General features: G+C 40.7%; 8 non-coding genes across 8 annotated transcripts; 4 read left to right on the top strand and 4 right to left on the bottom strand.

Moving 5' to 3' along the window:
• Positions 1 to 196: 196 nt before the first annotated feature.
• On the bottom strand, positions 197 to 303 carry TRNAL-CAA (transfer RNA leucine (anticodon CAA)). The gene is made up of 2 exons: positions 266 to 303; positions 197 to 242 (listed from the first exon to the last, which is right to left on the bottom strand). It is a non-coding gene; the product is annotated as a tRNA-Leu (tRNA).
• Positions 304 to 6930: 6627 nt separating this feature from the next.
• On the top strand, positions 6931 to 7003 carry TRNAT-CGU (transfer RNA threonine (anticodon CGU)). Its single transcript has one exon. It is a non-coding gene; the product is annotated as a tRNA-Thr (tRNA).
• Positions 7004 to 10739: 3736 nt separating this feature from the next.
• On the top strand, positions 10740 to 10833 carry TRNAI-UAU (transfer RNA isoleucine (anticodon UAU)). Its single transcript has 2 exons — positions 10740 to 10777; positions 10798 to 10833. It is a non-coding gene; the product is annotated as a tRNA-Ile (tRNA).
• A 10826-nt stretch (positions 10834 to 21659) lies between these two features.
• On the top strand, positions 21660 to 21732 carry TRNAF-GAA (transfer RNA phenylalanine (anticodon GAA)). Its single transcript has one exon. It is a non-coding gene; the product is annotated as a tRNA-Phe (tRNA).
• A 1637-nt stretch (positions 21733 to 23369) lies between these two features.
• On the top strand, positions 23370 to 23443 carry TRNAI-AAU (transfer RNA isoleucine (anticodon AAU)). The gene has a single exon. It is a non-coding gene; the product is annotated as a tRNA-Ile (tRNA).
• A 704-nt stretch (positions 23444 to 24147) lies between these two features.
• Positions 24148 to 24220, bottom strand: TRNAK-UUU (transfer RNA lysine (anticodon UUU)). The gene has a single exon. It is a non-coding gene; the product is annotated as a tRNA-Lys (tRNA).
• Positions 24221 to 24702: 482 nt separating this feature from the next.
• TRNAR-ACG (transfer RNA arginine (anticodon ACG)) lies at positions 24703 to 24775 on the bottom strand. The gene has a single exon. It is a non-coding gene; the product is annotated as a tRNA-Arg (tRNA).
• A 1143-nt stretch (positions 24776 to 25918) lies between these two features.
• Positions 25919 to 26000, bottom strand: TRNAS-CGA (transfer RNA serine (anticodon CGA)). Its single transcript has one exon. It is a non-coding gene; the product is annotated as a tRNA-Ser (tRNA).
• Between the last annotated feature and the right edge of the window lie 352 nt (positions 26001 to 26352).

Genomic DNA, 26352 nt, shown 5'->3' with positions numbered 1-26352 from the left:
TTTCCGTGTACAGTAAAGCGGTGAGGATTTCATTTATTCTCTTCACAATAAACACCCAACATCCGAATGTGGATGACTCATCAGTTGACTCACTAAGGAAAAGACCACAAGTTGTTACGATACTTGGGAATTCTCACTTTCGAATATCGGTCAGGACCCGGAAATATCTGAACGTCGTAAGAACAAAACGTAGATGTGTCAGAAGTGGGATTCGAACCCACGCCTCCATTCGGAGACCAGAAGCCCCAAAGGCGGGAAGCGAAAGCTTGAGTCTGGCGCCTTAGACCACTCGGCCATCCTGACACGTTAACCCTAGTGTTTGAAACTGTTTTACTGTAGACTCTGAGGGGCTGGCGTATAGCTGCGTCCCAGAAGAAAAGTTTCTGAAATCTGTCGGACTGGGTGGGAGTTGTGAGTTCAGAGACTGAGAAACAGAAAGGTAGCAGAATACGAGCGTTAACGAAGACCTGAATAATTAATTCTTTTTGCCCTGGAGACAGAGTGGTAGGGTATTGAGAGACACGGTTCCGTCCCACCCCCACCCACCAGAGCTCCGGGTCCAGTTGCCTGCCTTCCGCCCCCCGCCCGCCAGAACAGGGACCCGGCCTCACACAAATTTCTTCCTATGGCCTGGAACCCCACCTGCGACCTGGAACCCCACCTGCGACCTGGAACCCCACCTGCGACCTGGACCCCAGGGTCACTGTTTTCTTTGTGATTCAAACCTTCATCTAAGCAGGTCCAATTCGATGCTGCCTCAGGATCGGTGGAAACTTTAAGTGAATAAATGGTCAACCCCACTGCTCTGGACGAGAGAGGGTCATTCCCCTTGTTCTCAACCCACCCAGACTCCGATTTCATCGCCTGAAGCCGTACTTAAATCATCCATTCCACCCATCACTGTTTTCTGCCCTGCAGGGTCGCCTGTGCTCTTCAGTAATAATCTTGCCTTTCTTCTCTCTAGAGTTCTCAGAGGCTTCCCAGGAAATACTACCCCTCTGGGGTGACCGCAGCAATTCTGAAACATGATGTTTACATTTATATGAGTGAAAAATATGTTTAAGTGATGAAAAATGAAATAGACAAAGGGGAAAAAAATAAAATGCTTTTGTTGCAATGATTACTTTGGGATTAAAGGAGAGAAGAAATGAAAACCTCCAGTAACTTGGAGTATCACCAAGTTTCTATGGTTAGCCTGTGAAGGTCCAAATCTATAGGACACTTAAATTAGAGAATTATCACTTTTAAATTTGTAATTTTCTCATCAATTACCCTAATGCAAATGGGAAACATCTCTTAAAAATAATGTTATTTTTTGTAAATTTTACTCTTTTTATTGTGATCATTTTTCTCTATAATAATAGTATGTTTACAAAGTATGCAATATTGAGTGTGTATTTTAACATAAACATATGTTGAATTTTTGCATTGTTTTCTATAGCTTGAAGCATAGGTATATTTCTATACACCTTTGAAGTCTATTTATGTACTTTTTGTAGAAATGAAAACCTCTGAAAACAGGTTTAAAATATTTGGGGTACTTGAAAATGGATATTATGAAAATGTAACGTAAGCAAGAAATCACAACTGAAATATGCCATAATTCAATTTTCTTTAACATACCAATTCTTGCAGGGCCCAGCACAGTCAATATTTCATGAACCTCTGGGTAATATGTTCCCTAGACACCTGTTTAATATTAATGCAAACTTATTTTAATGTCTCAAAATTTTTTTTATAAGTCCAGGGAACTTTGGATAAATGAAATCTAAGGAAATAGAGGCTTCTAAGTGGTTAGAATTAAGACATTAAGACAAAAACCTGTCATAGATTGTATTTTCTAAAAACGGCTATACCAATATATCTCATGTCATGTATTTTTCTTTTAATGCAATTTTGAGACATTCCTTCTGGAGGTGGGGGTCTATGCTCCCTCCCCCTGAATCTGGATAGACCTGTGCCTGCTATGGAAGGGATGCTATATGACTTTCCAAAGCTATGTTGTAAAAGGTGATAGAAACTTTCAATACTTTTCTCTCAAGACATTTGTCCCCAGAACCCAACCACCATACTGTAAGGAAGCCCAAACTAAGCTACAGGGAGACACCACATGGAAAATACCTGAGGACTCCAGCCCACAACCAGCAACAACTGCCATATATTTGAGTAACCTATTCTTCAGATGATTTCCTCCCACTGGTCTTATAGTCTTCCACTTGAGTTTCCAGAAATCATGGAGCAGAGACAAACTGTCCCCACTGTGCTCTGTCCAAACTCTGTGAGAACCAACAAATCTGTAGAACCCAAATAAATTATAGGTGTTAAATAAGCCATTAAGTTTTATTATGGTTTGTTATGTAGCAATAGTTAGGTATGGATCAGTCTTGGTCCAATCAGGAGAAAAGAACCAACAACGACAGGGAAAGTTGTTTATTTATTTTTCTAGTTTAATTGAGATATATTTGACATATAATACTATATAAGTTTAAGGTATACAACATAATGGTTTGATATATGTATATACTGCAAAATGATTACCATAATTAGTTTAATTAACATCTATCACCTCACAAAGTTACAAATTGTTTTTCCTTGTGATGAGAACTTTTAAGATCTACTCTCTTAGTAACTTTCAAATATACAATACAGTATTGTTAACTACAGTTGTCAAGTTGTACATTATATCCCCAGAAAGTATATTGCTTATAATGAATAGGGAAAGTGTAATATATGAAATTGTTAACTAAAGATGGGGTTGGAGAAACAAGGAATTGATGAGCAAAAAGTAAAAAGAATACTGACAAATATAAGAATAGCAAATCACTATCCTTAGGGCTGCTAAAGCACCTTAGGAAGTGCCCCTCACCCATAGCTGAGATAAAGCACAGAAGGAAGAGCCCTTTATACTTCATCCTACCCCTAGCTAAGAGCCAGACCTTGATAGGGAAGGCTTGGGCATGATTCACTGAAGAGCAAAGAAATTTCTGTGGGGTTGTGCCAGCAGAACTTGCTTGAAATCTGCCCTCTGGAACTTGCTGAAGATCATTCTTCCAGTACTTCTTGGAAAACTCTTCCTAGAGAGGTCTCTCACTGAGAGTTCTCCACTAGAAAACACTCAATGGGGATGCCCGCCGGGGGGAAGTTAGTGGCTGCTGCTGGCTGCTGGAGCCTGAAGCAGGCAGAAGCCATGCCTGTGTAGAAGGTAGGCCCTGGGGAAGCAGCAGGCCAAGAACTGCATGGGAACCAGGATGCAAATCTTTCCTCCTGCAATGATTCTCCACTATTCTCTACTGCAGAGCTTTGGTGCCAGTTAAAAGAAAATTATTTAAAGGATTCATACCATTTCCACAAAGCAGGCAAAAAGGGTGAACTTGGGACTGAGAGACAGTAAATTCATGAGGACTAGTGGATAATGCAAATTTTGTTACCTAAAAATGGGAACAAACTCTATAGCAAGTGACTTTGGGGCTGGACAGCAGACAGAAACTGGAAAGACCTTGAGAAGACTTACTGAAAAGTCCTGAAGACAGTTTCTTCCTGTTGCCTGTCTCACCATATTTCACTGAGCTTATACATTTCTTTAGGTGCAAGAAAATCAGAGGTGAATACTATACCTAAATACAGGATGAAATCTGTGAAAACTGCAAATCACAGACTTTCTGGGAGTTTCTGATCTTTCTTGAGACCACATCCCTTTCTTCTCTGATGTTCAGGTGATGAGGCGGAGCTTCAGCAGAGAGGCCCTCCTGGACAGGCAAGTTTAGGATTATGGAGAATCTGAACAAACTGACTCCTCCAGAAGGCGGGAGGAAGACTCTTCATCCAAGAAGTTTAGGAAGTTACTGATGAGTAACAATGATAAAATTGACCTCACGTTTCTTTCATTCCCCTCACTCTCAACTTCATTAATATGTCCATTTCCTGTTTTGTTGTGTTTCTCTATATTTTTGTTTATAACACTCTAAGTTATAAGAGATCAAACTGCCAACATCCATTGGATCATAGAAAAAGCAAGAGAATTCCAGAAAAACATCTACTTCTGCTTCATTGACTACACTAAAGCCTTTGACTGTATGGATCACAACAAACTGTGGAAAATTCTTAAAGAGATGGGAATATCAGACCACCTGACCTGCCTCCTGAGAAATCTGTATGCAGGTCAAGAAGCAACAGTTAGAACTGGACATGGAACAACAGACTGGTTCCAAATCAGGAAAGGAGTACATCAAGGCTGTATATTGTCACCCTGCTTTTTAAAAACTTATATATGCAGACTACATCAGGTGAAATGCCAGTCTGATGAAGCACAAACCGTAATCAAGTTTGCCAAGAAAAATATCAGTAACCTCAGATATGCAGATGACATCACCCTTATGGCAAAAAGCGAAGAGGAACTGAAGAGCCCCTTGATGAAAGTGAAAGAAGAGATTGAAAAAGCTGGCTTAAATCAGTTCTAATGAGATGGATGAAACTGGAGCCCATTATACAGAGCGAAGTAAGCCAGAAAGATAAAGACCATTACAGTATACTAACACATATATATGGACTTTAGAAAGATGGTAATGATAACCCTATATGCAAAACAGAAAAAGAGACTCAGATGTATAGAACAGACTTGTGGACTCTGTGGGAGAAGGCGAGGGTGGGATGTTTCAAGAGAACAGCATCGAAACAGGTATATTATCTAGGGTGAAACAGATCACCAGCCCAGGTTGGATGCATGAGACAAGTGCTCGGGCCTGGTGCACTGGGAAGACCCAGAGGGATCGGGAGGAGAGAGAGGTGGGAGGGGGGACCGGGATAGGGAATACATGTAAATCCATGGCTAATTCATTTCAAGGTATGACAAAAACCACTGCAATGTTGTAAAGTAATTAGCCTCCAACTAATAAAAATAAATGGAAAAAAAAAAAGAAAGGAAAAAAAAAGCTGGCTTAAAACTAAACATTCAAAAAACTAAAATAATGGCATCTGGTCCCATCATTTCATGGCAAATAGATGGGAAAACAATGGAAACAGTGAGAGACGGTTTATTTTCTTGGGCTCCAGAATCACTGTAGATGGTGACTGATGTGAGAGTTGTATCATAAAGAAAGCTTAGTGCCAAAGAATTGATGCTTTTGAATTGTGGTGTTGGAGAAGACTCTTGAGAGTCCCTTGGACTGCAAGGAAATCAAACCAGTCAATCCTAAAGGAAATCAATCAGTCCTGAATATTCATTGGAAGGACTGATGCTGAAGCTGAAGCTCCAATACTTTGGCCACCTGATGTGAAGAACTGACTCATTGGAAAAACCCTGATGCTGGGAAAGATTGAAGGCAGGAGGAGAAGGGGACAACAGAGGATGAGATGGTTGGATGGCATCACTGACTCAATGGACATGAGTTTGAGCAAGCTCCAGGAGCTGGTGATGGACAGGGAAGCCTGGCGTGCTGCAGTCCATGGGGCTGCAAAGAGTCGGACACGACTGAGCGACTGAACTGAGGTCATAGGAACATTATTTTGCCCATATATGACTTTGGAGAGAGGGAGGTAGAGTGTGTTACCTTTTTACCCAGTGAGACTTTTAAGAGAGTAGGCTGGCTAGCTTTTCATAGATTCTGCAGCTTCTCCTCTGAATGATGGGAGAGCTGTATTCCAGATTGGGACCAAAGCATAGAAACTGGATTCCCCACTTCACCAATGAATCTTATTTTGCTGAGTTGTTTTTAATGAGTTACTTGAATTTGCCAGTAGTCGAGTTGCTTTTGGTTTTGCTTTTTGTTTTAAATTAAGAGTTATTTTTTAATGAGCCAGCTATCAAACCCTGAAAAGTAGACAGGAAAACAATCCTTGCTTTGTGTCAGGAGCACAGGGTCTCTGATCTGGGACTGGAGACCTAGTAGTTGAGTTCTCTTCCTCACCAGGTCTCTTTACATTATTGCTGTTGCTGGTCTGAGCTGAGTCCTTAAACAGATTGTGTGTGTGTGTGTGTGAGAGAGAGACCCTCGCAGCCCTTTCGTGTGTTCAGTGTCTGACTCAGGGATCAGTGTGCTCATATTTATATGTGTGTGACTTTGGGTGCTCAGTGCACTCCTGTCTGACTCTTTGTGACCCCGTGGACTGCCAGGCTCCTCTGTCCATCGGATTTCCCCGGCGAGAAGACTGGAGTGGGTTGCCGTTTCCTTCTCCACGCAGTTCCTTTACCTGGGTGGAAATTAACAAATTTTCTGATATCTTTGCCACAGCTTCTTTAGACAGAGTTTTTCTATTTGGATTTCAGCCATACCCAGTGGGGAAGGGGAAACATAGCACTTTCTTTACGCCCTGGATCCAGGCTTTAAAAGGTATTTCAGCCTCAAAGACAAGGCTACAACCAGGCAGAGCCTCTCTTCGGCTTCAGTTTCAGGGAGGTCGCTCCATTTTCTTGTTCCTGCTGACCTCTTCCTTATCCTCAAATCTCAGTCTTCCTTCTGATAACTGATATCGAGGAATTTGAGACAGATCTCGGGTGTTTTCACCCAAGGCTCTAAGAAATGAAGCCTGGAAAATCAGTGCGGAATATACTGCAGAGCAGAGGGCGTGACTGTTACTAAAATCAAGTCCCCGCAGCCCTCACCCGGAAACCTCGCGTCTTAGCGGATGGGCAAGCTGTTCATTCCCCACTCTCGTCAACGTGCAACCTCTGACCCTCGACTGCTCTGGATTTTCAGGCAAAACTCTCAGAGGTGGATTAGGGTCCTGTATTTCCTTTGTCAAAAGCCAATCGAGCATGATGTTAAAACTATCAGAGAGTGAGGGAATTTGTTTGAACACAGATCAGAAAATCGAAAAGGGGTTGATAATAGGGTGTCAAATTTTCCAGAAACCAATCAAAATAAAGCAATGAAACCCTAACGATTTCAGTATATAATCTGCTTTAAGACAAGGAGTTAAGAGTTGAACTACTGGGGCTCCGTAGCTCAGGGGTTAGAGCACTGGTCTCGTAAACCAGGGGTCGTGAGTTCGAATCTCACTGGAGCCTTGGGCCGCTGCTTTTAGAGAAAACACAAGACACAAATAAAGTTGTTGTGATATATGAATTCTTGATATCTGAAATTCAGGTGCGGAAAACTTCATTTGAAATGCCACCAATACAGTTAATACCAGTACAAGCTTTTTGATGTGAAGAGCCGACCCCTTGGAAAAGACCCTGGTGCTGGGAAAGATTGAAGGCAAAAGGAGAAAGTGCCGCAGAGGATGAAATGGTTAGACAGCGTCGGTGACTCAACGGACCTGAGTCTGGGCAAACTCTGGGAGACAGTGAAGGACAGAGAAGCCTGGCGTGCTGCAGTCCATGGGATCGCAGAGTCGGACACGACTTAATGACTGAACAACAACAAGCCTTTTAATAAACCAATTTCTATTGTGATTCAATTTGTTGTAACCTGTAGTCCTGACTAACTTAGGTGCTATAAGCCTAAAGAGATATTGTAATTATCGATTTTATCATACTTACCTAATGGAGTCTAAGCTTCCTTGAAGACAAGAGTCATATCTTGTTTCATATTGTATCTCAGAGCAAGATACAATAGGAAACTCAAAAACTGAAAAAGCAAAGAGAATAAAGACTGAAAAAAACAAGAACAGAGTGTTCAAAGGCTGCAGTACAACTAGAAAAGATGTAACATGTAAGTAAGGGGAACTCGAGAAGGAGAAGAGAGAAAGTAAGAGAAGAAATATTTGAGAGAATAATGCCTGGGAATTTTCCTAAAATTAATGTCAGACACCTAACCACAGGTTGAGGAAGCTCAGAGAACACCAAGAATACATAACAAGACTACAACTAGCCACTTAATTTTTAAACTACAGAAAAGAAAAGATAAAATCCTGAAAGAAGTTAGAGGGAAAAACATCTTACCCATACAGAACCAGAGATAAGAATTATATCAGACTGCTCCTCAGACACCATGCAAGCAAGAAGACAGTGAAGTTAAATATTTAAAATTTTGACGGGAAAAAAAAAAAAACAAACCCAGAATTTTGTACCCTGCAAAGTTATCCTTCAGAAGCAACTAAAATACTTTCTAAGACCAACAAAACTTTAGGGAATCTGTTGCTAAAAGACCTGCCTTGCAAAAACAATCAAACAAACAAAAAACTTGCTAAAAGGACTTCTTAAGAAGAATGGAAAAAAAAAATAAAGGTCAGAAATTCAGGTCTATATAGACAAAGGAAAAGCACTGAAGGAGAAAAGTGAAGGTAAAATAAAAACTTGTATTTTTCTTATTCTTAATTGATTTACTCTATAACGGTTTGTTCAATATAATAGTATTAACTAAGTATTTGATTATGTATGCTTATTTATATACCACACACCTCTCTCTATGTATATTTGCTTGTGTATGTCTATATATATGTGACATGAATGACAGCAATGATACAAGGTACAGTAGAGAGGAATTGGGATTATTTTGTTGTTATAAGGTACTCACACTATTCAGGACATGATATAGTGCTATTAGTGTTATCTGAAAGTAGACTTGGATTCATTGTAAATATATATTGCAAACTACTGAAAAAACTAAAAGAAACGTAACTGTATGCTAAGATAGAAGAGAAAATAGAATCATATAGATGCACAATTAAAACCTGAAAAGTGTAGATGACAAAAGTAGGAAGAAAGAACAAGGGTAGTAAATAGAAGCCAATAATGACTTAGTAAGTATTAATCCAAACACATCATTAATTACTCTGAATATTAATGGTCTAAGTATGTCAATTATATAAGGGAATTATTATCAAGAAGACAAGAAATAACAAGTGTTGGTGAGGGTGTGGAGAAAAGGAAACCCTTCTGCACTGTAAGTGGAAATGTAAATTTATGCACTCACTATGGAAAACAGCATGGAGGCTTCTAAAAAAATTGAAAAGAGAACTACCATATGATCCAGCAAATTCAGTTTTGGATAATTATCTGGAATTTGAAGGAAACATCCACTTTGATGAACTAAATCAAGTTGACCCAGAGAAAGGAATCCAGAGAGAGAGATACTCCAAACTTTCAGTCTTCTCTCCTTCTCTTTGCTCCCTCAATTGAAACTCAAGATGAAGTTGCAGGGCAAGGGAACCCAAATTGTGGCGGGTGCAGGCCAGACTTCCATAGAAAGAAGAGCAGGCAGAAATCAGAAGTGTTTTTTTTTTTTTTTTTTTAACGTTAACAATTCCAAGCACTTAGATTTCTATCTACATTTTCCTTCGTGCACCATGATTTTATGCTTATAATGCTGACGTTGTGTTAATGAAAGTCAGTTTAATATCTAGTGACATATTGTGAGTCTTGTAAGTTTTCATCTCTTAAGAATAGTTCTGAAGATACTAGTTCTTCTTGTCTAGATTCAGACTTGGAACACAGCACATGATGCTAAGATGTGGTTTATATAAATCACTTAGAAAAATGTCTGGCCCATGATAAGCTCCATCCAACTTGTCGCTGCTATTGTTGTTTAGATGAATGCCCTCTAGGGGTTCAGGCAGAGCTCCAGGCCTGTGTAGTGGGAATGTAGGAGAAGATCATGTAGTAAGATGGTCATTACTAAAGGGCTATGTTGTTTCTCACTGCTCCTTACTTTAAGGTGTGTTTAAAAAACACGTAATGATCCAGTACAGCAATGCAACAGACGCCGAGATATGGAAACAGGTCTCTCCCCTCGCACTCCTTCCTGCATCTGAATGGAGATATTTGGTCACTGGTCTAGTACTCTCAGTCCTGTTTGTTAAGTCCCGTGTGGACAGGAATAGTCAGGCTATTCCATTATTTACACAATTCTCCTTCTCACTGACAGGAATTCTTCCACAAAAGCCTAAAAGCCTCATATCTGGTGTGTATGTACCAGCTGCGATTACCCTACGCCCAAAACAAACAAGCACACTAACAAACAAAATTGGCCTTTGTAATGAGATGCCCCAGGCAGAAAATGAAGATAGTGGGTGGGCAAACTGGGTTTGCCTCTACTATACTGGGTTGTAGAAGCCAACTACCTGCAATGAACCTCGAAAAAAGGTCAAAGCTGGTGGAGGAGCAGGGTGGGAGTGGGGGTGGGGGACACCACCTTAATCTCCGTATGTAACACGCGGCCCAAAGGAGCCGTTTCCGCTCTGGTGGTTTTCCCGCAGGAGATGCCGGACCAGCTGGCTGTATGACTTCAAATGAGGTTTGCAAGCAGGCTCGGGAAGGATTTAGGGGGACCTGGAGGCACAGCCTGGAGATGCTGGACAGCAAGGTGGATAGTTCCGCCAGAAGCGCAGCGGGTGCTGGGAAACCCGCGGGGCCAGGACTGGGCTGGCTCTGCTTCTCTGGGTCCTGATCTGGTAGGAAGCATCACGGACCAGCCAGGCGGTGCGCGGTGATGCCATGCCTCAGTCAAATAGCCCTTGTCTTCCACGGTAATCGTTCCCTTCTTGGAGTCAAGGCGAGGGGGAACCAGAGTCCGCCGGTCCTTTCTCCTCAACTTTCTCTCGGGGCTTCTGAAAGGAGCATCCCTGAACCCCTGGGAAATGCTGATCCTCGCTGGCCCAGAGAAAGGATCACAAACACGCTTGCGGGAGAGATGGAAGTGTCTCGATCAAAGTGTCTCTGCCAGGCCAGCCATGGCTGAGGAGGGTGGAGAGAAGAGGGTCCCCAGCAGTGTGGCGCGTTCCCGCTCTGCTTGTCTCAGGGATCCGGCGCGCCGGTCGCTCGTGGCTCTGTAGAGTGCGCGCCGAGAGCGAAGGGAAAGCATGCTCCAGTGGCGCAATCGGTTAGCGCGCGGTACTTATACAGCAGTATATGTGCGGGTGATGCCGAGGTTGTGAGTTCGAGCCTCACCTGGAGCATGTTTTCTTCCCTTTATGGTTTCAGTCTCTTTTCACTCTAATGCGTTCCTTCCCTCCTCTTTAAAGATAAAAGCTAAAAAGAGGCTGTTACGTTTTCCAAGGTGAGAACGCAGATATTCCCATGATTAAGGAGAATATTTGGTCGTTTTCAAACACAAAGAAATCACAAGCCGAAAGGAGGCAAATTGAGCCCATTCAAGCATATTCATTCGAGTCTCCTCTGTCAGGAGATCTTAAAGTCAGGTTGTAAAGCTTCGAATGAGCCTCCCTCATCCTTTCCTCGCTCCTAGTATAAAACCATTTCTCAAATCTTTGGGAACTGAGCACGGACGAGGACAACCTGGGTCTTGCGCTCTGCCGTTTCCTGCCGCTGTCACAGGGGCTCACGAATGACCAGAAGCTACGCGCAGGCATCTTAAGGTTGAGTTCCACAGGATCTGCAGTGAGGTTGCTGAACTTCATCTGTGCAATATAAATGTGCTTGGGTCAAGCCCCACCACCTACTTTACATAAACCAGACTAGGAAACAGAAATTTATCTCCCCCTGCAATGAAACATAGGTGGCTGGGTATGTATTTCTTCCTAATTTCATCAGAAAATAAACGACCTTGTTTGGAAAAACGACATTCATCTGGAGGCTGTGTCTGAAATAAATGATCGTATGTTGCTCTACTTTTATCCAGTCTCTCCTGGATTTCATTGTTTCACAGGGCCCTCCTTCTCCTTTGTCTCTTACAGATGGTTATAGCCCACAGTTTCATCTCAATTTTTTTCTTACCTACTGATATACACATTCCTTGTATTATATTCATTCCCTTAATTACAGCATCTTTCCAAATAATGATGATTTTAAGATTTCTTTCCCATCCAATCCCCTCATTTGAATCAAGACTTATGCATCCTACTGCCTACTGGATATTTCTGTCTAGACATTCCTGCAAGTCTGTAACAGCAACACATGGGGAAATCATCAAAATCAAATCCACTCTCTCTCCTGTACACTTTTTCTCAAAGGCAGCCATTCAGCAAATACTTGATGCCTGCTTTTTGCCAGATCCACTCTAGATGCTGAGATTACTGTAGTGGAAAAAAAAAAATCAAATCTCTATTCTCTAGAACCTAAGTTCTAGTAGGGAGAAATAAGCAATGAACAACTGAACATAAATATATTTATATATAAGTTAGACAAAGTGATAATAAGTTTATAGCGAAAAACAAAAATAGGATAAGAGGGATCAAGGATACCAGGGAATATGCTGGGAGTGCTATGTGATATAAGGTTGTTAGAGAAGGCCTGTCTAAGCAGTGACATTTAAGCAGAAACCTGAAGGAAATAAGGGAGAAAGTCTTGGATATATATGGTGAAAGACAGATACGGGCAGAGGTAAGAACAAAGGCAAAAGTCAAGCTATGGGAAAGCCCCATGAGCATAGTTAGAGAAGAAAAAGGAAAAGAGGTTGCCCCAGCAATAGTAAATCTACATATGAATCTTCAAGTTGCAGAACTTTCAAAAATGCCAACATGCATTCACTTGTCCAGTCATATGAGTTAGTTCACTTGTCTGGCTTACATTGTCACATGCGTGCATCCTCTACAACTGGTCATGCTTTTGTGTACTTTATTGTACAGTACTGTATGGAGTACAGTATCTTTCTTCCAAGTCCAGGATGTCCAGAAGCAAGTGTAAAAGCATCACTGATGTATCCAGTACCGCTAAGAAGCACCAGGAATGGGAGGTCCAGAAAAAGGAAGAAGAGAGATAAGAGGATGAAGTAACTGAAGAACTGAAGTGATTCATGATGCAGGAAATGGCAAGGCAGACCTCCTTTATTTGGACCTCCTCCTTTATTTGAGGAAGTGCTGCGATTCATGAGGTCGCAAAGAGTCGGACATGACTGAGCGACTGAACTGAAAGTTAGCTTTTGAACACAGGACTCGAATCTATAATGGTTCACTGCCAGAGTCCAGCCCCGGCGGGTCCAGGAATACCCAAGGGATGAATGGCTTCGGCAAAAAGAAGTGCACGGACTCTGGTTGCAATGCAAGAACTCGTCTGTTTATTTTTTAGCAGCTCAGATTATATAGAATTTTTTTCTTGCCTCCCTCTTACCATCACCCCATGTTACATCAGATGTTGGTTTCATACTCCTGTCAATATTTTCCCTCATATCTTTTCCAATGACTTCATCTGGAACAATCCCGATTACAGGGTTTTTTCCTTGAATGTCCTGTACATAGTCTTCTTGCCTCAATGGCCTAACATTTTCACTCTGACAAAAACAATGTTCCATAGATTCCAGATATAGTATGAATTCTTTGGATAATAAAACAATACATGGGAAGGGTTACAAAAACATGTTTGACATTTCTGAGAATAGTACCATGTAAAACCTGATATTTTTCTTTGTCTAAGACCACAAAACCTCAGTCTACAATCTTTAACTATGAAGCAGCAAAACACCTCTATTAATAGTGAGGTAATGGCAGTGAGGCTGGTTAATATAAATCTTTTATACTATTGAAATCCTATGTTACACATTTTCTAATTCTACAAAAATACCCATAATATTCTATGTTTATTAAGGGAATGGAAACAGTGGACAAATAGCAGCACTGAAATAGCAACAATGAAAACCCTCTTGACCAAAGAGCAAGTAAACTGAAGCAGTACATCTACTTCTGAATCTAAATGTCTCTACTCTTTTCTAATCTAGAACATTATAATCTTCTAAGCAAGCAGCCAAACTATGCCTGTGGCCTTTTCCTTATTTCTGCCCATAGCCATACCCTCGGCTTGGGCTATTCCGGGGAGGCCTGATTACTACATATTACATTTCCAAGATTTAGTAGAAAGCACAATAACAGTAAGACAGAAAGAGAAAGGGGACAAACTGGGTCCCCGGGGCGACCCCGAGGGGAGGAGCTGCCTTCCTTTCTCGTCCCATGACCTTGTCACAGCCTGGGCACGTCCCGGCGCCTCCCGACACTACACAAAGGATATAGCAGCCGTTCAGAAAGAAATACTGTGCTACCATGTCATTTATGGTGAGAAAAAAAGGAGCTACTACCCAGACATCACTGGATCATCTTTTAAAAGAGGGTAGATAGAACTGAATTCAGCAAGGAATCAGAACTTATGTCTCCAATGTTAGGCATGAGTGACACTGCACCTTGCCCTCCGTCTCCTATCGCTGACAATCTTTCAGCTCTGCCATCTCCCAGCCCCTCTCTCTCCTCCAGTCAGTAACTCTTCTTGCCTGTTCACTCCATGCCAGCCCCTGTATGCCAGCTGTTGTATTGTACTACTCTACCGTAAGATTAAAATGTCTATTTTTTGTTTGTTTTTTATGTATTATTTGTGTGAAAAGTATTATAAACCTATTACAGTACAGTACTATATAGCTGATTGTGTTAGTTGGGTACCTAGGCTAACTTTGTGAACAAACTGGACTTATGGATGCACTCCTGTAATGGAAGTTATTTGTATGTAGGGGACTTAATGAATTTTTCAGCAGAAGAGCCTCTTTAATACTTTTTGAAACCTTGTGCCTGACATGCTATTACATAATATTAGTTAATACAGTGACCAAATGATGTTTGAGGAAACAATGTGAAAATAAAATTGCTAGAATCACAAAGAATGTCTCCAGTGGTTATTCCTGTTTCCTGTAGTGATCTCTGGCCAATCAAGGGCTGGGTTTTCTCTGATTCCCATGGCTTGGTTTAGGAACTCTGTGATGACTCTGATCACATCAACTTCTGTGTAGCTAGCTGTTCAAAACAGAAGGCAATAATACAGTTCTCTTACGTTTCCTTTAAAGCAAAATGTATTCATTCATGGACGGAGGGGCCTGGTGGGCTGCCGTCTATGGGGTCACACAGAGTCTGACACGACTGAAGCGACTTAGCAGCAGCAGCAGCAGGCATGAGGAGTTTTAGTTTGCAGCATTCAAACTCTTAGTTGTGGCTTGTGACATGTGACCAAGGATCAAGTTAGGGCCCCCTGCATTGGGAGTGAGGTCTTACCCCTGGACCACCTGGGAAGTCCCTTAGGTCTCTTTTCTGGTAAGACATTTATATACAATAAGATTCATGCATTTTAAGTGTAGAGTTTGATGAATTTTGATAATTGTATTAATTTCCTATTGCTTCTGTAACGAATTAGGACAAACTTAATTGTTGTTGATGTTCAGTTACTAAATTGTGCCTGACTCTTTGTAACCCATGGACTGCAGCACACCAGGCTTCCCTGTCCTTCACTATCTCCTGGAGTTTGCTCAAACTCATGTCCATTGAGTTGGTGATGCCATCCAGCCATCTCATCCTCTGTCGCCCCCTTCTCTTCCTGTCCTCAATCTTTCCCAGCATCAGGGTCTTTCCCAATGAGTGGGCTCTTTGCATCACGTGGCCAAAACACTGAAGCTTCAGCTTCAGCATCAGTCCTTCTGATGAATATTGATTTCCTTTAGGATTGACTTGCTTGATTTCCTCGAAGTTCAAGGGACTCTCAAGAGTCTTCTCCAGCACCACAATTCAAAATCATCAGTTCTTTGGTGCTCAGTCTTCTTTATGGTCTAACTCTCACACCCATACATTACTACTGGAAAAACCATGACTTTTGTTTTGTTTTCCATATTTTTTTTATTTGTGTGCCTTATATCTGTCTCCATCCACTAGAAGATAAACTTCATGAGAAGAGGGACTTGATCTTTTTTGTCCTCCCAGCATCTCAGGTCATGCCCAGCATGGTGAAATACTTAGGAAGTGAAAAACTATGACTTTGACTATATAGACTTTTTTTGGAAAGCAATGTTTCTGCTTTTTAATATGCTGTATAGGTTTGTCACAGCTTTTCTTCCAAGGAGCAAGGGTCTTTTAATTTCAGGGCTGTAGTCATCATTCATAGTAATTTTGTAGCCCAAGAAAATAAGATCTCTGGTTCCTCTGCCTTTTCTAAATTCAGCATGTACATCTGCAGATTCTTGGTTCACATACTGCTGAAGCATAGCTTGAAGAGCATCACCTTGCTAGTGGTGAACTAAAATGGACAGGAATGGGTAAGTTTGATGCAGATGACCATTATATCTACTACTGTAGGCAAGAATCCCTTAGAGGAAATGAAGTAGCCCTCATAGTCAACAAGAGTCCAAAATGCAGTGCCTGAGTGCAATCTCAAAAATAACAGAGTGATCTCAGTTTGTTTTCAAGGCAAGTCATTCAACATCACAGTAATCCAAGTCTATGCCCCAACCACTAATGCCAAAGAAGCTGAAGTTGAATGGTTCTATGAAGACCTACAAGACCTTCTAGAACTAACACCAAAAAAAGATGTCCTTTTCATCATAAGAGACTGGAATGCAAAAGTAGGAAGTCAAGAGATACCTGGAGTAATGGGCAAGTTTGGCCTTGGAGTACAAAATGAAGCAAGGCAAAGGTTAACAGAGTTTTGGCAAGAGAATGCCCTGGTAATAGAAAACACCCTCTTCCACCAATACAAGAGAAGACTCTACACATGGACATCACCAGTCAATACCAAAATCAGGCTGATTATATTCTTTGCAGTCGAAGATGGCAAAGCTCTATACAGTCAGCAATGACAAGATCTGGAGCTGACTATAGCTCAAATCATGAACTCCTTACTGCAAAATTCAGGCTTACATTGAAGAAATTAGGGAAAACTACTAAGCCATTTGGCCTAAATCAAATCCCTTATGATGATATAGTGGAGGTGACAGTTAGATTCAAGGGATCGGATATGATGAACAGAGTGCCTGAAGAACTATGGATGGAGGTTCGTAACATTGTACAGGAGGTGGTGAGCAAAACCATCCTAAAGAAAAAGAAATGCAAGAAAGCAAAATGGTTGTCTGAGTAGGCCATACAAATAGCTAAGAAAGGCAAAGAAGAAAGGGAAATATATACTCAACTGAATGCAGATTTCCAGGCAATAGCAAGGAGACATAATAAAGCTTTCTTAAGTGAACAATGCAAAGAAATAGAGGTAAACAATAGACTGGGAAAGACTAGAAATCTCTTTAACAAAATTGGAAATACCAACATTTCATGCAAAGATAGGCACCATGAAGGACAGAAATGACAAGAACCTAACAGAAGCAGAAGATATTAAGAAGAGGTGGCAAGAATACACAGAAGAACTATACAAAAAAGGTCTTAATGACCCGGATAACCATGATGGTGTGGTCACTCACTCGCCTAGAGCCAGACATCCTGGAGTGTGAAGTCAAGTGGGCCTTAGGAAGCATTACTATGAACAAAGCTAGTGGAGGTGATGGAATTCCAGCTGAGCTATTTAAAATCCTAAAAGATGATGCTGTTAAAGTGCTGCACTCAATATGTCAGCAAATTTGGAAAACTCAGCAGTGGCCACAGGACTGGAAAAGGTCAGTTTTCATTCCAATCCCAAAGAAAGGCAATGCCAAAGAATGCTCAAACTACTGTACAATTGCCCTCATGTCAGAAACTTAGTGGCTTAGCACAAAATTCTTGTCTTGCAGTTTTGTAAATCAGAAATCTAAAAAGGCTCTCACTGGACTAAAACCAAGCTGTTGGCAAGTCTGTGTTCCTTCTGGAAATTCTCTTAGACAATTCTTTTTCTTGCTTTTTCTAGCTTCTAGAGGTGGCCCACAGTCCTTAACTCTGGACCCCATTCATCTTCAAAGCCAGCAATTGCATTACTCTAATCTCTGCTTCCCTTGTCACATCTTCTCTGATTCTCACCTTCTTATGTCTCTCTCTTCCACTTTTTTTGGAAAACAATTTATTCATTTCTTTATTTTTGGTTGCCCTCAGTCTTTGTTCCTACCTGGAGGCATCTCTAGTTGTGGTAAGCTGGGGTTCCTCTTCTTTTCTGTGTGTGGGCTTCCTTTTTTGTGTGGCTTCTCTTGTTGCTTCTCTTGACCCAGCTCTAGGCACTGAGTTTCAGTAGTGGCAGCATGCAGTCTCAGTAGTTCTGGTCTGCAGGCTCTCTAGTCAGGTAAGCCCACAAATTTGATTACTTAGATTAAATGAACTCATTCTTTGGAGGATATAGTAAAAATTCCAGCAAGTTATATTATGTATATTGATAAACTGATTTTAAAGTATATTGAAAGATGCAAAATAACCAACAGGATACTGAAGAACAACCTGGAGAAGGAAATGACCACCTACTCCAGTATTTCTTCCTGGAAAATTCCATGGACAGAGGAGCCTGGTTGGCTACAGTCCATGGGGTCACAAGAGTTGGATATGACTTAGCAACTAAACCACCACCACCACCACTGAAGAACAAGGTCTTCAGTGAAGGTCTGACATTTTCTAGCTTCAAGATTTGTTATAAAACTACAGTGATCAAGACAGTATGGTATTGGTGAAGAATAAATAAATAGATCAATGGAACAGAATAAAGAGCCTAGATATGGACCTAAACCAATCCAGTCAACTGATCTTTGATGAAGGAGCAAAGACAACTTAATAAAGAATTGTCTTTTCAACTAACAATTCAGAAACAACTACATGCAAAATAAAAATGAATCTAGACACAAATCCTATGTTGCAAATATTAAATCAAGTAGATGGTGTGAGTGCATGCTCAGTCTCTCAGTTGTGTCTGACTCTTTGCAACCCTATGGACTATAGCCCACCAGACTCCTCTGTTCATGGGATTTTCCAGGCAAGAATACTGGAGTAGGGTTGCCATTTCAAAAGTAGATGACAGGCCAAACCTAAATGTAAAATGTTAAACTTTTCTAGATAACATAAGAGAAAATCTAGCAGACCTCAGTTTTGGTGATAACTATTTACCACACTACTCAGCTTACATGATCTCAATTCCATGCTCAGGGGCTGAACCTGAGCCAGGGTAGTGAAAGCACTGAATCCTAATCACTAGACCATCAGGGAACTCCTGGTGATGATTTTTCTAAAAAAATATTTAATTATTTGATTGTCTTATCTGTGGCATGTGGGATCCAGTTCCCTCACCAGGGACTGAACCCAGGCTCTGTGCATTGGGAGAAGGGAGTCTGAGCCACTGAACTACCAGGGAAGTGTAGAACTACCTGGAAATTTTTTTAGATATTATACCAAGAATATGATCTGTGAAAGAAAAAAAATTGATAAATTGGAGTCCATTAAAATTAAAATCTGCTCTGTGAAAGCCCATGGAAAGAGAATAACTGGAGAAAATGTTTACAAAATACATATCTGATGAAGGAGTTCATGATCTGAGCCATAGTCATTTATATTGAAATAATAATTTTTAAATAATAAATTAAAAAATTTTTAAAAATCCAGAATAACTAGGCAATCCAAAGTGAGAAAAACAAAACTGAGGCCCTCTATTATCAGATAATATTACTTAATTTTTAAATAATTTATTTAGTTAATTGGAGGATATTTATTTTACAGTGTTGTGTCAGTTCTGCCATACAACAACATGAACCAGCCATAGGTATACATATGTCCCCTCCATCTTGAATCTCCTTCCCACCTCCTGCCCCATACTACCCCTCTAGGCTATCACAGAGCACCAGATTGAGCTCCTTGCATCGTATAGCAAATTCCCACTGGCTATCTATTTTACATGTGGTAATGTATATGTTTCAATGCTACTCTCTCAATTCATCCCACCTTCTCCTTCCCCCACTGTGTCCACAAGTTTGTTCTCTATGTCTGTGTCTCTATTGCTGCCCTGCAAATAGGTTCATCAGTACCATTTTTCTAGATTCCATATATATGTGTTAATATATGATATTTGTTTTTCTCTTTCTGACTTACTTCACTCTGTATAACAGGCTCTAGGTTCATCCACCTCACTAGAACTGACTCAAATTCATTCCTTTTTATGGCTGAGTAATATTCCATTGTATATATGTACCACAACTTCTTTATCTGTTCATCTGTTGATGGTTATCTAGGTTGTTTCCATGTCCTGGCTATTGTAAATAATGCTACAAGATATTATTACTTAATTTTAAGTTAAAGAAATTAAGATAGTATAATTTTAGTGTAAAGACAAACATAGACCTATGCGGCAGAATAGAAAGTCTAGGGAAAAACAGACACATATACAGTTCCCTGTTTGATGACAGGAAGACAGTGCAATTCAGTAGGGGAAAACATTGACTTTTCAATAAATAATGCTGGGTTAATTGAAATCATATATTAAAGAAAATGAATTTAATACTTATCTCACGCTACACATAAATTCAAAACAGAATATAAATTTAAATGTTAAAAATAAAATACTTAAACTTCTAGGCAGAAACATAGGAGAACAGCTTCATGACTTTAGTGTAGGCAAATATTTCTGAACTAGGATGCAAAAAAGCACTAACTGTAAAGGTTGATAAGTTGGACTTCATTAAAATTGAAAAGTTCAAAATACAAAATTAGGAGAACTAAAGATGTACCACAAATTGGGAGAACATATTTGCAACACATATCTGATGAAGGACTTATATTCACAATAACATAAGAGCCAACTCATTGGAAAAGACTCTGATGCTGGGAAAGATTGAAGACAGGAGGAGAAGGGGACGACAGAGGGCAAGATGATTGGATGGCATCACCAACTCAATGGACATGAGTTTGACAAGCTCCGAGAGATGGTGAAGGACAGGGAAGCCTGGCATGCTGCATTCCATGGGGTTGCAGAGTTGGACACGACTGAGTAACTGAACAACAAATGAACTACAAAGTCAAATTTTAAAAAACTGGCATTTCTTAAATAGGGAAGAACACATGGGAAGATGTAAAATATCATAATCATCAAAAATACAAGTCAAACTCATAAAGAACTATCACTACATCCTGGCCTGAGTAGCTAAAATGAAAATGACAATACCTAGTATTGGCTAGACTGTGAAGCAACTGGAAGCCTTATACGTTGCTTTCAGTAGTGTGAACTGTTATATACATTTGGAAAACAGTTTCACAGCAGGTAATAAAATTAAACACACATATATCCTATAGACCAGCAATTCCACCTTTACATCTATATATCTATCTAATAAATCAATGATTATGTTCATCTGAAACTATGCACAAGAAAGTTCAGTACTTTTTAAAATAACCACAAATTGAAAGCCAAATGCCTATCAACATTAGAGTGGATAAGTAAATTGTGGTACAACCATAAAATGGAAGTTTATAAATAGGAACTGCTTTTAACTGCTTTAAAAAAAAACAGATGAATCTCAAAGACAATATTGAGTGAAAGAAGCCAGACATAAGAATGCAGAGTCTACTTGATTCAATATGTATACAGTTTAAAAACAAATGAGAGGGAACATGAGGGAGCATGCATGGTGACTAAGGGGTGTAAACTTGTAAAGCTCATCATGCTGTGCACTTAAAATTTGGGTGCTTTACTGTATATAACTTATACTTTATTTTTTTTAACTTATACTTTAATAGAATAGAAAGGAATAAAAATGACTGAAAGAATAGAAGATATTTGAGCGTCAAGCTAGAAATGATCTCAAACAGTGTTGTCTTGAGTTCTAGGAAGCTTACGAATCCAACAGGAAGCTATGAATCACCACGCCCCTTTGGCTCTCCAATTCATATCCTTAAGAAACATACATAAATTTTCTTTTACCACTCTGTTCTTTTGATCCTCCTATCATACTCAGAAAATTTGGGGATATTTTCCCATTGTCTTATTTTTTGTTGTTGTTGGTACAATTATTTTTGGAAGGGAAAGTGTATTATGTTTTCAGAAAACAAGACAAAAGGTTTTCTTACATTTTTCTGAAAAGGAGGAAGTAGTTAAGAAAAGACTATTTAAAGAGAGTAGTTGATGAGTTAATAACCAACGGGTGGCCGAAATAGCTCAGTTGGGAGAGCGTTAGACTGAAGATCTAAAGGTCCCTGGTTCAATCCCGGGTTTCGGCAACTGTTTTCTTACCCTTTTGTAACGCGGACTATGAGATACTGGCGTCAAACTAAATCTCCATCGTCTTCAAATATACAATATAATAGGTCTATAGTGACTTTTATATGCTGAGGAGTTGCATACATTTACCCTTAATTTCTCTGGCAAAACGTAATTCTGTGCCAATATACATTAATTCTTCCACAACTACCAGTAATTCCTAAAGGTAAAGCGGGTAAAAAAACCCAAAGCAAAACACTTAGTGCTTTATTTAGTTATCTATTTAGATGTTATTAAAGGCATCTATAAGAAGCAGGGCACGAGCAATTTCAATTGTTCCTTATTTACAGTAATTCTTTCGGAGTTCAAATTGCTAAAACACTCTCATTCTTTAGCGATGGCCTTCTTAATGACCATCAGGGGACTATACACACATTTTGGAATGTAGAAGAATCCTCAAAAGCCAGAAGGTAGTTGATTTTGAAAAGTACAGAGGACGTGGGACTGCCCAAGAGTTAACAGATTTCGTTTCCGGGGCTTTTGAGCACCTGTAAGCATTACCAGGACAAGAGCTCTTGAAGACTAGAGAAGTAAAACCTAGAAGACTGGCGGGACTTGAGCCTTTAACTGTGGAATACTTAACCAACCACTAGCAACTCACACTTCCCCCTTGCACCAGCGTCAGCTTAAAAATCAACAAAAATCATTACTTGTTGATTCATTTAGCTTTAAATGAATATATTCGGTGAAAATTTAACTAGGGGTCGGTCAGCAGGAAAGTTCAAAAAGTAGGGGAAAAAAAAATCAAAACAAAACCCAAAACAACCAATGCAACCCCAGGAAATATAAAAGGACACTTCCCGAGGCTGCAGGAGACTCCTTCAACTTTAGGTGATAAAAACTATAGCCTCCCCGAGGGCCAACGAGTTCATCTCACTCTGTCTTCTCCAACCTCGTGCTTGGATCCTTCCACTCGCAAAATGGAAGATGAGTGATACAGAGAATGCACTGTAACACTGGGTGAAAATTTTAATACCAACTTGAAAACATTAGGTCTCTAAATTACAAATTATTTGCAATTTGTGATCCAGTGCTGCTGCTGCTAAGTCACTTCAGTCGTGTCCGACAATGTGCGACCCCATAGACGGCAGCCCACCAGGCTCCCCGGTCCCTGGGATTCTCCAGGCAAGAACACTGGAGTGGGTTGCCATTTCCTTCTCCAATGCATGAAAGTGAAAAATGAAAGTGAAGTCGCTCAGTCGTGTCCGACTCTTAGCGACCCCATGGACTGCAGCCTACCAGGCTCCTCCATCCATGGGATTTTCCAGGCAAGAGTACTGGAGTGGGGTGCCATTGCCTTCTCCATTAGGGACATGTTTTTAAAAACGGAAAGCTCCCTTCACCCACGATTCAAGATCCTTTTTCTACAAGATGCTTTTTCTACAAATAAACTAGGCTCAACTTCTGCATAAAAATTTCTCCGTGAATTTTCTAGTCCAAATACGAAGAATTGAAATAGTATAGATTCCTTATTAAAATCTATGAATGTGGTCTGAGGGAGAGGGATAAAAAGAAATTATTATTAAAAAAGATTTTTTTACACCAAAACGAAAATGTAAACCAATCTACTTTCATAAAAGACAAATGCTTTCGCGGTGGCCGGTTAGCTCAGTTGGTTAGAGCGTGGTGCTAATAACGCCAAGGTCGCGGGTTCGATCCCCGTACGGGCCATTGGGCGCTTGGTTTTGGACTTACGATACCCGCTAGGTGGACCTTTTTACAACCCACGGTTATTACAATCTGAGATCCAGAAGCTTAAACGTTTCCCTCGTGGTGGTGAATTTTACCTGCGGTGCAGAGCGAGGATACAAGTTACACTTTCGGAAATCTAGTCACCTATGAAGATCCTCTTTTGGTTTAGTTTGAGGAATTTCCCCTCACTTGGCAGTCATCTCCCCCAACTTCTCTGTTCCGCCTCAACACAGAGAAAGGCAAATCTGTTCTCTTTGGAGATGCCGCTCCAAAGCTACCTTTCCACGCCTTCCTTACACGCTCATCTTCTTTTAACAAATAGTGGGGAGGGCATTCCTCTTGGTTCTTCTGTTCACTTGAGGGCCGGTTTCCCAGCTCCTGCGTGTGTCCCTCAGATTGACGTTCCCGGCTGGTGGGGTAGATTCTGGGGGTGAGGAGCACCGGGGCCTCAGGGGGGTGTGTGCTAAGCCGCTTCAGTAGTGTCAGACTCTGCGACTCTATGGACTCTAGCCTGCCGGCTCCTCTGTCCTTGGGATTGTCCAGGCAAGAATACTGGAGTGGGTTGCCTGTGCCCTCCTCCAGGGAGTCTTCCCGACCCAGGAAAGGAAGCCGCGTCTTCGACGTCTCCTGTGTTGGCAGTTAGGTTCTTTACCACTAGCGCCACCTGGGAAGCAAAACAGAAGCGCCCGAACAGGGACTTGAACCCTGGACCCTCAGATTAAAAGTCTGATGCTCTACCGACTGAGCTATCCGGGCTCACGAAAGGCCTTTCTCATCCTGAGGTGAAAAACCTCTTGCATCGCGTCTCTACCACACTTCTTGACTCAGCATTTCCATAGGCGATGTCTCTTTTTGCCAGTAGCTATGCGAGAAAAGAGCTTTGCAGGATGGTCTTCAGAGTGAGGACTCTTCCCAATGGGAAAAAAAATACTGATGCAGAAGATACTGGTAGGGAATTTTTTTTTTTTTTTTTCGTTTTTCTTTGAAGTTTTGATGATGTAAAAACCTCCCTTCCAATGGTCTTTTCCAGTCAGTCACTTTTCTCATGTTCAACAAGCGATGAAAAGTAGGAAGAAAAGCTTTCTGGATGGATCCTTTGATGATTCTCAAGTCTCTTTCAGACTCAACGGACGGAAAATGAAGGATAAGTTCCACGAAAATGCATTCGAAGGACTTTAAAAACTTATTTCAGTATCCTTTAGAAAAGTACCTAGAAGGGGAAAAAAAAGTCAGCCTAACGAGCCAGCCAGGAGTCGAACCTGGAATCTTCTGATCCGTAGTCAGACGCGTTATCCATTGCGCCACTGGCCCTCGCTGATGAGCCTGTCTTCATGTTCATATTCTCATCATTATCCGCAGTTTATGCCAACCAAAGAAATGATTGATTTTTAAGAATCTAGTAAGGGGTTAAAACCAGAGACTAAATTGACTTCGGGAAAGCATGATTTCTTTTCTGATTTGGTTCCATAACATAGATTTACAGAAAATGCTTTCTTTGAAAATAATGGGGAGTCTTCACTTACTTGCTGACTATGCACTGAAAACTTGTTTACTTGTTTGCTGCTTAGTATGAAATCTCTGTGGACTCAGTTATCTATTCCTTATTCCACTTCAAATCCTGTCCTACCCAGCGTATATTAGTGCTAGTTTTGAGGTCTTCATTTCCCACCCGCCCCCCAACACACACACACCGTTTTTTCCTGCAGAATGTTCATCGGCCTTCAAAATCCTATAAGGAGAAAAGGATTCAATAGAAGTATACATTTTAAGAATCTCATTTAACAAACTCAGAAAACAGAATAAAATTGGCTTTAAAATGTACTTAGCTGTTCAAAGTAGGCAAAACAGCTGAAAATGCAAAAGTGCTTTAAAAGGGTAGTTTAGTACGTTGAGCAGGAGACGAGACCTTGTATGGTTTTGAACTTCAAAATAATGTGAGAATTTAAAAATATATTCTCTCTGTGCCTCAATTTCCTCGTTTGTATAAAAGGCTTTCTCTTAAAGAGAGCGTGGCAAATACCGTGGAGTATTACCTTCCATTTTTATGGCTCTCACCTGCAGCCGCTGGTATCAGGACAAAAACTGAAGATGGTTGCCTGGAAATGATTTAAAGTAGCTGCAGCTCTCTATAATCACAAAGAGAAACTATTTCCCAACGTCACCTCTGTTCACTTTGCTACTGTGATCACTCTTACAGACTTAACAAACCATCTCAACGAAGCCAGTGTTTTTGAACGCGATCCAAGCCTCTTGTGGACAGTGGGTAGGCTGGGCTCTGGATGCTCACAGAGGCTCAGACTATGAAAGGGAACTCTGACGCTCTAATCTGGCTGGCGCCCACTCTCTAAAAATATCAGAACTGCCTTTCAAGGGATTTTTCTGCATGCGTGCTGCGTGGGACGGCAGTAAATTATTTGTAAGTTTCAAGAGTCAAGGATACACCGAAAACGAGAACGCTGTGAGCAGGATTTGAACCTGCGCGGGGAAACCCCATTGGATTTCGAGTCCAACGCCTTAACCACTCGGCCATCACAGCTTGGCAGAACAGGCTTTATTTATTCGACTAAAAACAAATATTCATCCTTTCCCTGCAAGGTTGGAAGAAGAGAGGATCACCGGTTTCTGAGTGTCCACAAGAAGACCTTCTCCAACCCCAAGCTTGCATATCTCACTCAGTGACAGTTTCAACTTTCCAGGTCTTTAAGCAGAAAAAAAAAAAAAAAAAAATCTTGGCAATATTCTTCAAATTTTCTTTCATTCCGTGGATGTGACGAAATGGTCTTGTTCTACCTTCAAAATGTATTTAGATGTGAAAAACTTCTCACTCCTCCGACTGCTACAGCCCTGCTCTAAGAAAGCTTCATCTCCTTTCTGCCTCCTTTTGCCTT

This window comes from Odocoileus virginianus, unplaced genomic scaffold, assembly GCF_023699985.2.
Source record: "Odocoileus virginianus isolate 20LAN1187 ecotype Illinois unplaced genomic scaffold, Ovbor_1.2 Unplaced_Scaffold_29, whole genome shotgun sequence".
Taxonomy (NCBI): Eukaryota; Metazoa; Chordata; class Mammalia; order Artiodactyla; family Cervidae; genus Odocoileus; species Odocoileus virginianus.
Note: the sequence above shows the minus strand (reverse complement) of the source record. Positions and strands in the feature narration are given on the sequence as shown.